Source organism: Lytechinus pictus, chromosome 9 (assembly GCF_037042905.1).
Source record: "Lytechinus pictus isolate F3 Inbred chromosome 9, Lp3.0, whole genome shotgun sequence".
Classification (NCBI taxonomy): Eukaryota; Metazoa; Echinodermata; class Echinoidea; order Temnopleuroida; family Toxopneustidae; genus Lytechinus; species Lytechinus pictus.
The window spans coordinates 20,705,001-20,720,000 of NC_087253.1; the positions used below are offsets into that span (position 1 = coordinate 20,705,001).

The 15,000-nt window shown below is 37.3% G+C and overlaps 1 long non-coding RNA gene across 1 annotated transcript in view; it reads right to left on the reverse strand.

Annotated features, from left to right (window-relative positions):
• The window catches only part of LOC135155531 (uncharacterized), a 7,088-nt gene extending 166 nt beyond the window's left edge, over nucleotides 1–6,922 (reverse strand). The window contains exons 1-3 of the long non-coding RNA XR_010294677.1: nucleotides 6,788–6,922; nucleotides 3,768–3,887; nucleotides 1–3,409 (exon numbers count right to left, since the gene is read on the reverse strand). The exon at nucleotides 1–3,409 is cut by the window's left edge and continues 166 nt beyond it. This is a non-coding gene — a long non-coding RNA (uncharacterized LOC135155531). The remainder of the gene's footprint in view (nucleotides 3,410–3,767; nucleotides 3,888–6,787) is intronic.
• Nucleotides 6,923–15,000: the final 8,078 nt, after the last annotated feature.

The window sequence follows — 15,000 nt, forward strand, 5'->3', positions numbered from 1 at the left end:
TACTTTCACTATTCATACATTGCTGCCATTTTGAGATCACATAAAGAAAGCTAGATTCGACCCAGAATCCTTCCCTCTAACACAACAATAAGCGATTATTATTAATACCTTGGTCACATTCCTTGACCGGTTGCCTTACGGCGAGACAAAATCAGCAGTTTTAGGTATTCCTGTACAAACCACCCACGTGTAGCTGGTAGTAGCTGGTACAAGGATGATTAAGACTGTTAATTTTGACTCGACGTAAGGCCACGAGCCGGCGAATGTAACCAAGGCTTAACCAGTATTATGGTTGCAAAAAAAACTGTAATAGCTGAGCAATTGCATTTTCCCCTTCTTGTCAACACCCGATTGGCTTAATACTAAAAGCAGAACATCCTTTACTCAACCATGTTATGAAACAATGGATAACCACTTCTGCATGTACAGATAATGCATGGTGCACATACAGTAAGGGATGAAATTATGATGTGTTGATCCCCAGTATAAACTTAAAGTACATGAACGTAATCATAATCACTTCATTTTGCTCAGAATTCACTTAAGTCCATAAATACTGAAAGATATTTTTGAATGAATTTCACATGATTTAGAACGTTCACCATAGGTTAGAAAAAATATGAACATAAGATTACTTTGCCAAAACGTAGATCAAATCTATTGAGACATTAACCTTTTTGACATTGAATAGGCATATCATTTTACACAGTCTTCTTGTCTAAGAATTGCTCCAACTACGTATTGAAGGGTTATATATGAATGTAAGCATGAGCCCATCATAAACACGAAATTGCGGCATGTAATTTGATTTGCTACATGTCATAATTGATAACTAAATGACGTTCAATACTTGATGTTGCTACATAAAATAATTAAGGTCATGTGGCAATGTGAATTCATACCTACTCAAGTCATTTAGTAATTTCAATTAGTATATGACCTAATTAATTATGACATATAGCTCAAAATTGACTTGAATAATTATGACCAATTTGATTGACCTCAATTATTTGAAGTAGCAACATCAATTATTTAACATAAGCACTCTCAATCGAGGTGGAGTAACTCTTCTTTAGGTCATGTTACTATTCGAATTGGAACATGTCATTGTTTAGGTCATGCAGCAATTCAAATTACTTGCTCAAGTAAACAATTACAATTGTAATATCACGCAAAATGAATTAGCTGTACATGACATAATTCTGTTCTTTGATGGGCTTATGCTTCCATATATTAAGTAAATGGCTTTAATTCTTAATGATTATCCAAAAATTCATATACATAAAATAAACCAATATGAAGAGCATCATATCCAAAGTGATCACCAGTTCACCCAATGTTACAGTACAAAAATAAAAAGCTGATTTTCTTATGTACTTTCACACATGTTATACATGTGCACTGTATGTCACTTGACCCTGGCAGACAATAGAATTGACAAGCAGTGAGTCCTACATGTACATGTAGCTGCCTGGTTTGCATACTTTAATGTTATATGAATTTCAATCATGGCCATGTGCTGTTTATACACTAAATGGAGGGATCTTGTCATAATGTTATGTCAATTAAAAACTGAATAAAATCCCAATTATCCTGAATAGCTAGACTAGCCCCCTTGCAATGGACATTGTAATCTTGTTTTCTTTTACCTTTCATTATTTTTGAAAATTTTCATACAACTAGGGCTGGGACTAAAACCCGGGTACCCGAGTAGAAAAATCAATACCCGATACCCGAAAATTGCTCACCAGTATAATGTACATGTATTTGATTTGTATTGCGTAGTGTAAGACATGATTGTAACTCATTACAAAAGTACACAAGCCTCATTTTGAATTTCACCAATTACCCTCTAAATATCCATAAATATACAAGTTTTCAAGTGATGATGATGTGACCGAGATCGTTCAATCATCGCCATGTTTCTTTTGCAGCGCAGTGACGTCATCCAGCCACTGCGACGCAAACCAATTTATGAATGAAAATATAGTAAGCATGCGCATTGCAAGCCTCAGCCCCACGCAGTATTACGTCAAAACAAGTCTGCAATACTCTGTCACCTCATACCAAAATCGACCTACGAAGCACCAGCCAATCACGTTCTTGTTACCATTTTTAGTTCATCATAAACCGAAAATGGGAACACGATCGTGATTGGCTGGCGCATTTGACGCTCCGAAACCCGGAAATCAATTGACTTTGTTCACGTAGCGATACAAACTCACGAACACGATGTAATATCGATGCTACTTCGTAAGATTTTGACGGAAAAGCAAGAATAACAATTTGCTTACCTGTGCAGTATCGGTGAGAAAACCTTTTATAATTCATATGATATATAGGAAAGTGGAATTCTAGGTCGATTTTGGTACGAGGTGACAGAGTATTGAAACTTGTTTCGATGGAATACTGCGTGGGGCACGGGAGGCTTGCAATGCGCATGCTTACTATATTTTCATTCATAAATTGGCTTGCATCGCATTGGCTTGATGACGTCACCTATGGGGTTTTTCCACCAGTCATATTTCAAGTGACATGATTTTCAGGTACCCACCCGAAAATTACCACGGGTACCCGAAGAGAAAAAACCCGAAAGTCCCAGGCCTACATACAACTCTTTGTTTTTTTTTATACTTTATCAAAGCTTTTATGATTGTAAATGTAATTAAATAATTTGACTTGATAAATGTATATTACTGGTATACTAATTGTGAATTTTTAGCAAGAAACAGTATTTGTGTTGGATTAATACATAAAAATGTTGCGAAATTTCGGAACAGCGTACCCAGGCATCACAAATTTGGTCTCAAAAGATGTGCAAGACTTGAAAGTAAAAAGGCAGCTAACAGCCTCCCAGTTATTAACCCTTAGTTAAATTGGACCAATTTGACCCCCCCCCTTCCAAAAATTTGGCGACCACGCTGTCGCACAATTTTTTTAAAACATGCCTCTTTCTAGTCTTGTGCATCTTTTGAGACCAATCTTGTGTCACCCGGTACGTGGTTCTGTAATAACGTGACATTATGTAAGTACATGTCATACCAAAAATTGCTCAAAAACGTGATTTTGTGTACAAAGTCAATGCAATAGAGGAAAAAGTATGATTTTGTATTCTAATTACGCATAAATTAGTATTATCACTTACTAACAATTTGCGTGAAATAATTTACAATTTAATTTTGTAAATTATGCCCTAGACAACCCATGTGCCAATGTTAGACGCGATTGTGCGGTCAAGATCTCAAGGAAGGGGGGGGGCCCTGGAAACCCCCCCCCCTCCCCCCTTCCCCGGCCATATCAACTCCCAAAATACCCTGGCTTTAGTTGACTTTCTGGCTCCTCTTGAGTAGTCACCATTCATTGGACAGCTTGTTTTTATCCAAGTCTGTATAGCACGAGGCAGCTTAATCTGTAGAAAAAAAAACACATACCATTACGATAACATGAACAACATAAAAATACAAGAAATAAGGTGTTTTGCCCCCATCTAGATCTCTTTTCACAAGTACATATCTATCGGATAATGAGGTCCTTGCGGCTATCTCTCTTAGCATATTCTTGCTTATAAAAGCAAACTAAGCCGAAGAGTGACAAACAATTTATAATGCAAACAAATTGTCATAAGCACATATTGAAACTCTTTAATAAAACAATGAAGAATAAATCTACATCTTCTAACAAGGATTACACTGTATGCCACTGCATGAATACAATCTGCTTAATTTTGTAATTATAATATCTACTGAAGTGAATGCCTATATAATCACCTTTTATGAACTCCAACCGTGTCTTGTACAAGAACATGGCCTTTTCTGTGTACACCTGTAGTATCTTTCCCACATAATGCTGGACTTGCTGCTCGATCATCCAGAGATCCCTCTTTGAATCTTTAATGAAATGAAATGAATTTGAGTGACATAGTAAAATTTTATTTGCAGGTTAATACAAATACATGATGTAATAAAAATACATGATAAAACTTCTTCATTTCCATATTTCAGTGTTACAATTCAGGTGCAAAGAGTCATATTCTTTAATAATATTCAACATAAAATCAATGAAAACTAGTGCTGTTGTCGATAGGCCTCATATCGACATTGATGTCGACATACGAAGGATTTTCAAAATTCCGACATGTCGACATGCACGCACCCACATCGACATGTAAACATAAAATAAAAAGGGGTCTAGCCTACAATCACGAGTGTAAAGATTAGCTGAAAAGTTAGAAGCATTTATCCACAGTAATTGACGCGATTAAAAGGTTTATTCAGCTTAGCAGCGCATTAAATGAAAAAAGAATATCTGCGAGCTGTGCGGCAGTAGAAATACGTCAGTGCAGGGCCGGCCTGCCCGATCGAGCCGCCCTCGATATCCCGTTATAGCGAGAGTAGCATTCACCGTACCCATCCACGGAAATATGTACCCATCGCGCGCTATTCACCGTGCTTGATAATACGTTGCTCCTCAATGCATTACTTTTCACATAAACGTGAGCAGCAGCGAACACGTGTTTTTGTCAAAGTTGTGACTGCCGCAATTGAGCGCTTACTTCATATCACGAAGTCACAGAAAACTTCCCTTCATTCGTTTGGAGATCGCCGCGGAAGTGATACTGAAATTATCGGTCGATTTTCATTACTTTTCATTGTCAAATTGAGGAGCTTGCGTTTGCAGCAATGATCACTGTTGTAATTGGTGATTCTCAAATTGGCTACGAGTGTTATTGAGCAATGCTTTCGAAACCGGATCCTGGTACAAAAACTTGATTCTCCAGAAAAAAAATGTGGATTAAATCGGTGATTTTGGAAGCTCAATTCCCGAACTGAGCCTGTATTATATAGATCTAGTGTGGGGATATCACTCGTGTCAAGGTGAATATATTTGATTGAGAGTGTTGTTCCACGATCGAATGCTTTTTTTTTATGTTAGGGAGCCCAGGCTAAATTACGGTCCCTTTTTCATGTCGACATTGTCGATGTCGGGATTAATTTTTAAGCGACATGTCGACATGGATTTTTGTTCCCGACAACAGCACTAATGAAAACATTAAAAGTAGAGGAGCATTTTAACCTTACTCACAGTCTGTTATTGTCGCTAAAGTCTTTACAATAAGAAGATTGGGCACTTTGCCGACATCGCGTAATGCTTTGCATCGATTTACATGTATAATAGTCTTTGTGCCTAGTCTTTTCTATGTAGTGTCTTTAATATGTAGATAAAACATGCGTCCTTTAGCTAGTTAGACGAACAATTTTGGAAATTAAAGACGGATCCATATTTTATCAACCGGAAGAGAAATTAGTGCTTAAATGAAGCTATTTGAGGGATATTGATGATATTTAGGGTGAATTGACTTCACATCTTTTCGTAAGTTTGTCATGTTCATAGAAGGCCGGACTTGATTTTATAGAAACCTCTTTTAAATTTGTGGGATTGCCTACCTCGAGTGAAGTTTGTGCAGGCTCCACTCCACTTCACTATTGCTACACTACGCTCCACCTACCCAAACTTTGAGACCGTGAACTGGATCTGTCGATCTGATATTCCGAGTGACAAAAAGTGGGATCTTATGGGGGGGGATATCAAATTCATGCAACATCACGCTCTTTAAAAAAATTAAAACTAATATTCTTCCTGCACACAAAGTTTCAGTTCTTCTCCATGCCTCTATCCGTCTCAAAATTGATGATTTAGAGCCAACATGAAGTTTCTCACACGTATCAATATTCAATACATCGCATGCGTGTGAGGTCGGTCGGGTCAGACCAGGCCCGGTATCTCGCGAATATTGCATCCGCATGCAATGTTTTGAAATCGGCAGCGAATTATAAATATGTGTGAGGAACTTCATGTTGGCTCTAAATCACCAATTTTGAGACTGATAAAAGCGTGGAACTAAATGAAACTTTGTGTAAAGTAAGAATATTAGTTTTAATTCTTTTTAAAAATCAAGATGTTGCATGAATTTTATATTCCCCACCCCCATAAAATCCCACCTCTGTCACTCAGAATATCAGATCGAGTTCATGGTCTCGAAGTTCGCGTCTGTAACGTTGGCGAAGAACAATAGAAAACAAGATGGCGGCGTAAACATCGGGCAAGTCTCTTCCGTCTAATCATGATATTTTTCGCATTTTTTGGAATGAATTTCTTCTTCAAAAATAACGACGAGAGCGTAGAAATGTTGGAAATTAAGTTTTATCCCATGTACATGATTTAGGTCTAACGTTAGGCTAGATCTTTTAGAAGGAAAGTAGAAATCTCGGGGCCGGGGGTGAAAGTTTCAAGTTTTGGCTTCCTCTGTGTGGGTATATGAGAAAGGATCCCTGGCTTCATATGAGAGTGACCTTACGAAGTTACGTTAGTAAATGATTTTCACTCTCTAGAAGCCGCCTGGCTAGGCCTACAGCCATTCCCGATCACGATATTTTGAAAAGTGGTGGATATATTGACTTCAAATGTGACTGAGAGACTTGTCATGACATTTGGGAACAAATATTGGTGATGAGGTATGCTGGTATTAATCGGCCGGTGCGAAACTGCATTAGCGCCCACCCCTGACCTTGCTACAATCATGACAATACAAACATCCTCACCGCCGCCATCAATATACTACTAACTTAGCCAGCCGTTGGCCGTCCCCGGCCGCGCACACCGCAGATCAGCCCCCACCCGATAAGCGATCGGGAACAACGGCAGTGCAGTGGCCGTACGGTAATGATTAAAAAGTCGAAGAAATTTAAGTGCATGCCGCGCCAAACTACGAAAAATGGATCTAACTTACTGTTTAGCCTGTTGTGTGAATGTCTTAAGAAGTCGTTGTCCGAATCTGATCCATATTCTGTTAGTTTTTGTTGAAATATTGACGGCCTTCTTCATCAAGCTTCGGGTTCAGCTGAGCAGTTACGAACGTTTTTTTTTCAAATGGCGGAACCGGAAACACGTATACGGTACAGTCCGTGCGTTTGTACGGGGAGCTCGGAGGGGGGGGGGGGTCTTACTTTTTACTTGGCAACCAGACAATTTGACTATTTTCGCCATCATTTATATATCATATTATTAACGTAAAGGAATTGAATAAAGTAAAATTCAAATATTTATTTCTTCTTCCTTTCTTTTTCTTTTCTATGTCTTTTAATTTTTTTCTTTCTCTTTATTCTTTTTTTTAATATGGATAGGATTTAAAAACATGTCTCACAATTTTACTGAAAATATGTTATATAGGCCTACTAGTATGCAAGTAGGATGACAAAGAAAGCAATGAGGAAAATCACAGCTCCAATCCTATGTATTTTTAATTTTATTTCTTTTCAAAAACACACATTTTATCCTTTCTTGCGATCGAAGGAAAGATCCCTTTATAAGGTTCAAGTAGTAAAAGAAAATAATCTTAGATCAAGTGCCGGCAGGGTATTTTGATAAGGGGTGGAGGAGCAAGACAAGCAAATATAAAGATACCATTTTGAAGCGAAACATAAGAAAAGATAATAACTTTGCCAACGAGGTAAAAAATAATATGATATCGGTTGTGACACTTTAAGGATGGAAAATAGTTTGAAAATATATAGATACAAACTTCATACAAATTAGAAAAAAAGAAGCAAAATAAACTGCCATCATATGTGAACAGAGATACAAGATTGTTCTTGCAATTAAAAAACATATTTACAAACTATATATAGCTTCGCATCATAAAAATAGATTGAAAATATCCAAATTTATTTGATTTAAAAAGAAATAGATATAAACCAGCCTGGCTAACATATTGCAAGGTGGCAAAGATATAAACCGGGGATATAAAGCAAAAAATAGGCCTTAAAATGGAAATTAAATATCCTATTTTTAGTTTATCCTATTCCACCTGTAAAAAATATTGTGAATAGGAGAACAAATGTTGAAGTAATTTTATTTATAATAATATATTTGTAAGAAAATAGGTCCTTTTTACAAAAAAAATAAAATAAAAAAATAGATGGGAAACTTGGAAAAATGTATTTTCTCGCAATAAAAACTTTAAGGGGCCAGAATCGCATTAAAACTTGGTTATGAAACGTGTAAAACAAAATCTTAGATAGCATTTTAACTGAGATTTATTTTTTAATCAACATTCAACGCTGAACTTTCTTATGTTAATTGTTTATCAATATTTTGTGAAAACAGATAGTGTGCACATCGTCATGAATATTCATTTGGTGGGCTGATGATGTGACATTCCCATTTTTCTTTTTTAATGTTAGATATGAAATTATGATTATCTATTTTTTCAATACATGTGTAAATAATGTGTCCCCATTGTAAAGTTGCTGCATTAAATAACTAATGCGGTTAATTAGTCGTCATTCCAATTGTTTAAGTTCTTGGTAGAAATATGTTGAATAAATCTAATTTCATATATTGTACAAAAGAACATGGGATATGACATCATCAGCCCACCTAATGAATATTCATGAGACATGCCTAAATAAAACTGTTTCATGGGAATATTGCAAATCCTTAAAATTCAACTTAACTTCGTTATTTGTCATCCGATTTTGAATAAATTTTAAGCATTTTGTTTTGTGAATTTTACTCTATTTATTGATTATCTCTAGCGTTGACCTCCCCTTCAATTATTTTCTTGTATTGTTAGAAAGAGATGGATGAAGTAGAATAATACGTTCATGCTTATATTTTTATTCATTACAATATCTCTTTGAAATTCAACCCGGCTTCCTCACAACCATTAAGCTCTAAGAGTGTTAGGTGTGTCCTGTATATTTCAACACGTACCCTTTTAAATATAGTCATTTTTTTATTATTCATCCTGTTTTTTATGAAAAATAAGTGGCGAACAAACAAAACAAAAATGATAATTGAAATTTAAAAGAGCGCATGAAAAAGAAATAACCCTGAAAACGAACAATAGTCCTCAAAATATAAGTTGCCCATTTTGGGGTCAATAATTTTTCGCATTTTTCAGTTCGCGCTTTGCTCCTAGTTTTGATCTAGTACGTATAGTACCCTTTCTCGTAGAAATAGAAGCTATCAAACTTAAAACCTCTGAGTCTCAGTAGGCATAACCCCCCCCCCCCTCGCTGATATAGACCTACACAATGGGACAGGGTGAAATATAATTTTGAAATAGGGCCTATATGTCACAATCTAGCTATCACAAAATTAAATTTTCATATAAAAAATTGTACTTTTTAAAATGAATGGTGCCCTTTTAAGCCATATGGCCTTCTAAAAATATAAGACTCAATACGCTACTGACCTCTCCCGAAACTGAAAAAAAAGATAAATCCCTCACTGGAAATAAAAAAATTAGTCTGTGGTACAAACAGGGCTTCCATACAAGTACGGAAGGAAACTAATTTTTTCATGTACTGTACCACAGAAAATACACCAGTAGCGTCTGTGATACACTTTCAGTCATATTTCTGGGGTGGCTGCATGAGAAGTACCGCAGGAAATTTTGAAAGTATAGCACTGGGGTTGCCATAGAATTTTAGAAGTGCCTATATTGAGTCCTGCAGGAAATTTCAAAATTTTCATTTACCACAGAAGTATCACAGGGTTTTCATAGAAGTGTCTTTAATAGGATCGAGTACTGCAGGAAATTTCAAAATGTTCATGTACCACAGAAGTATCACAGGGTTTCCATAGAAGTGCTTAGTAATAGGAGTACTGCAGGAAATTTAAAAAATGTTCATATACAACAGAAGTATCGCAGGGTTGTCATAGAAGTACTGCAGGATATTTTAGAATTTTCATGTACAACAGAAGTACGACATAACTATCACAGAGTGATATAGTTATGTACAACAGAAGTATTACACAGGTACGACAGAGTACCATTAAGGTATTGCATGAAATTTTCATATTTTTACGTACAGAAGTAGAACTATCACAGAGTGATACCACAGGAGTCCTGTAGTAATTCCTTATACAGTTTTGTACAACAGAAGTATCACACAGGTACGACAGAGTACCATTAAGGTATTGCATGAAATTTTCATATTTTTATGTACCACAGAAGTATGACAGAACTATCACAGAGTGATACCACAGAAGTCCTGTTGTAATTCTATATACAGTTTTGTACAACAGCAGTATCACACAGGTACGACAGAGTACCATTAAGGTATTGCATGAAATTTTCATATTTTCCTGTACCACAGAAGTATGACAGAACTATCACAGAGTGATACCACAGAAGTCCTGTTGTAATTCTATATACAGTTTTGTACAACAGAAGTATCACACAGGTACGACAGAGTACCATTAAGGTATTGCAGGAAATTTTCATATTTTCCTGTACCACAGAAGTATGACAGAACTATCACAGAGTGATACCACAGAAGTCCTGTGGTAATTCTGAGGTACCGTCGTGTATGACAGAAGTATCACACAGGTACAACAGAGTACCACTAAAGTACTGCAGGAATTTTTTGTAAGGGTGATGTTGATGATAATGATGATTATGATGAAGATGATGATGGTGGTGGTGATGATGTTGATGATAATGATGATTATGATGAAGATGATGATGGTGGTGGTGATGATGATGATGATGATGCTGATAACCATGATGATGATGATGATGAGATGATGCTGATAACCATCATCGTAATATATATGTTCATCGATCATGATATTGACGTTATGATGTGAGTTATTATTCCCGTAATGGTGGTGGAATAGACCACCGCTCTAACACCTTAGCTTTTTAAATCCTAACTATTTAGCCATCCACATTTGATTATGACATGTACCCCTTAGTGGTAATGTCTTCTTGGCATTCGACCAAACATAGATGAAATAAACCCTGTGCTGCCGTATGAGTTGCAGACTACAGAGCCCATGACCTCTACGCATTCTGCGCTCGAGAGTTCCACGATCTTTTCAAGTTAAATAGAAATATCATGCAAACGTCTGGCCATTCGATCAGCCTTCACAACGCGGGTGCAGCTGAACTTCTCCAAAACCTTACCAAAATGGCTACGTTTCTGTACATCTTGTCTTTCCTCTCGATATGCGTGTTCGGTAAGTGGACAACCTCCCTTAAATGTGTTCGATTAATGTTTAGTTGATTTTGGTGTGTTCCAACGGGATTGAAGCTTGAAGAACGATCGCTTTCTAGAGAAGCTGGGTGTGAGACTGCGCACCGCGCCCCTCATCAGCGGCTGGCTCTCTGAGTCTGAGTTGTGTGTGTATCATGCTCGCCCAAATAGCATAATGTCTACCTAACCAATTCCCTGGTCTAACATTCCTAAATACACACAGGCATGCACTTATGAATTATGGATGGGACAATGGGTCTTTGATTTTGCCATTTTCATTTTTCCAAGCATAACGCGAAATACTATATTGGTGGGAATTCGGTGTTCAAATGAAACAAGTGCGGAAGCATATATACAACGCAATTTAGTATGAGACCCCTTTTGCATAACATATATTACTTCTGGTATTATTAATATTAACTTATATTGTGTGCGTTTCGCAAATATGTAAGAGATTTGTGTTCATATTGTGTATGGTTTATTTCCAATCGGTCTAATGCCAATTCATCCAATTACCAACTCGTCTACTATCATTTTGGTCTAGAATCATCAGTTCATCCACTATTCAAATGGTTGTCATGTCCATTTCGTCTAATAACCATGGTTGGTCCAAAAGCCATTTAGTCCATACCATTTGGTCTTTTTGGACCCCAATAGGACTAAGTGTTAATTGGACGAAATGAATGAAAAGAAATTGGGTATCAGACCATCCGCTTAGGCTTATATATGAGACGAAATGGTCGTATAGACGAACTGGTGATTAGAGTAAATAGACGAAGTGATTATTGGACCAAATGGTTGTTAGACGAAATGTTGATGGATGGAATAGCATTAAACTAAATGAAGGTAGACTATGTGGTGAGTGGACGACTTGGAAATAGACGAATTGGCAATTTAACCATATGGCTAAGCCTAGATATGTATGTAAAGGGCGAATGCTATGATTATTTTTTTAATGTATCTGTGACGTCTATTTTTATACGAGGAAGTTTAATATTTTTCCGAAGATCGACTTCTTATCATTTTCATATAAATATATAATGTAATTAATATCATATGCGGAAACCATGTTCTTGCATGAGAGCATAGAGCTATTCCCATGAACCCTATTCCCCGGGGGCCACTTACATTGACGAGTGGATACCATGCGCGACCCAAAAAACATGTAAAAAGGATGTCTTTTTCAAGATAGGGCACGTTACGTACGTAACGTGATAAGGGTGTCAAAAACACTAAACTAATGAAAAAAGGGTATATATTTTCGCTAGGAAAGCTACGTGTTTAGGGTCAAATTTGCGAGGGTGTAAAAAGTTAAGACTAAAATGTTTTATAAAGGATGTACTTTTGCCCCCAAGAGTCAACACTACGTGTTTAGGGTACGATTTGGGCGAGATGGGGGAGGTGGGGCTGTACTAAACCCAATGATGTGGGTGAAGGTAGGCCGACGACCGACGTCCGTGACACTAACAATAAAAATATCGCTGGACTTGTTTAGGGGGTCAATTCAGGGAACTTGCCAAGAGTATCATTTTGTTTCCAATACTTGTTAAGGGTATGGTTTCACGCGCCAATACTTGTTAAGGGGTGCATTTTCAGAAAATTGAAAATATGTGTTTAGGGTGCTTTTCGAGACCACATGGTCGCGCATGGTATCCACTCGTCAATGGAAGTGCCCCCCCCCCCCGGCCTATTCCCTCATGTTGATAATCATGTCTTCATTTCACACATATATCTACATCAAGCTTTCCTTTACCAATGGTATAGTGTATATAATCACATACAACATTTGTTTTGTATGTATGGACACAGTTCCTTTCTTTGAAATCCTTTCTGTCGTGAAGAGTGAACTATGAACTATCAATCAAAGTCGGTGCGAAGTCCACTGATTCACTCTCTCAACGGGGGATGTGCCACGGGGGGGGGGGGTCAGGGACGAGCGCCCCAATGATTTTTTTTCAATACTGAAATAAAAGGGTAAAGAAACATGAGAAAAGGGAAGAGAATAAAGCGGAGCATCAAAAATAGAAACATCTATCGTGTAAATTAAAATTTTTGGTACCAGCTACATCTATAGGTGGTTTGAATGAAAATATTAAAACGGCTGTTGACACGCCGTACGGCCGCCGTAGAGCAAATGTGACTGAGGTATTAGGAACCTGGCCTGGGCCCCATCTTACAAAGAGTTACGATTGATCCAATGAATCGTAACTCTATGGAAATCCATCAGTGTCATAATTTTTTTCTACAAGTAATTATCAAAATGTCCTTTGTTTACAAAGGAAATCACACAAAATTGTCAAGAAATCAATGACTTTATGGATATACATTCATATCTAGATATTTTAACAAACATGCATTCCATATGTTGACTTTGCTGGCTTTCCATAGTTGTGATTGATCGGATCTATCGCAACTCTTTGTAAGACGGGCCCCAGATATTGTGTAGAACATGAATTGAAGTGGCTCCTTCATCAAGGGCGTAGGCTGTGGGTGCACTGGGTGCACAGCAGCCTCCCGCTGAGGGCAGAGGAGTTCCGACACTGGAAAGCAAAACAAATTCCACCTCCCGAAGATGTGCACCCCCCAATCACCACTTTAGTTCCATCTCCCCAGGATGTGCACCTCCCCACGCTCAAACCAGCCTACGCCCTTGCTAATGTAACCTCTGGTAGTCAGATAAAGGATGCGTTGCCGGAATGGTTCTGGGTCGAATGGCGTTGAAGTGAGGGCTATTCCTGTTTAGTTCTCAGTTCTAATTTATAAATCTAACGAAAATAAAAAAGAAATGTACAATAAGTGCATTTCACGTTGCGTTAGTAAATCATCGCAGTCTAAAGCAAAAGATAAGGAAAAATATATAATAATACTGTTAGTAATATAATAATAATAATAATAATAATAATAATAACACTAATGATAATAATAATTACATTTATTTAGTGCTTCATACTTTGGTTTCTAAGAGCTTTACGTAATCTCCCCGGTCATATGATCCATCAATGTTCCACACAATGAACTATGAAGTGCGCCAGCCCAGCGTACCTGACGAGTCACAACTGGGGCAGGGGACGTATCCCCGCTCCCCCCCCCCCCCCTGACGAGTCACAACTGATCCTCTCTTGTGAACCTGAAGACCTTTTTTTTGTGTGGTAAGAAATCCTTTTTGGGGGGTTGAAGACCTTTTTTTTTTTTTTTTTGCTTGAATGTCAAATTTTTTCGCGGACGAAATATCCTCCAAAAATGTGCCCCCCTTCTGGAAAGTCCTAGGTACGCCAAGCACCATCCCCACTCCCTGTGGAGTATCTTGGCCAGGCAACCGTTATCGGTGCACATGCATGTTCCAATCTAATCACAGTCTATTGTGTATATTTTTCTGAGATTATAAACTTTTTGAGAAACTTCCATATGCGCATCATGCAATGTACTACTATTCCGTAATTGAAATCATGTATCTACAAACAAACGCATAGCTTGTAAAATGACTGTCTCTTCCGTACCCTTTCTGTAAGTTAATTTCTTGAGGAAAAAAATAGTTAAAAAGACTGATTTGAGGATAAAACTTTGAATTAAGAGGGAAATTATATATGTACAGTACACACTAGAGATACCTAAACGACTATGAAAAATCGCAGTTCTAATTCATTCTTTTCAGAAAATCATACGGTAAAAATGAAGTCCACCGCAACACTGCCCAACAATGGCTGATTTGAGTAAATAATAATGAATAAAGAATAAAAATTCAATCGAAAGGGTCGTTGAATAAGAAAGCTGTGATGTCTCAAGGTTCGCTTCTTTACACAAAAGGCGGGATGTGAATATGAGAAATAATGCCGTCACACACTCACTGTTATTTTTCTTCAGGCCCATATTATTGTATTGAATATAATATAAATTCTCTCCTCCAATAATAATGTAGGATTACTCATGGAAAATGTAAAATAATAACTTAGGCCTA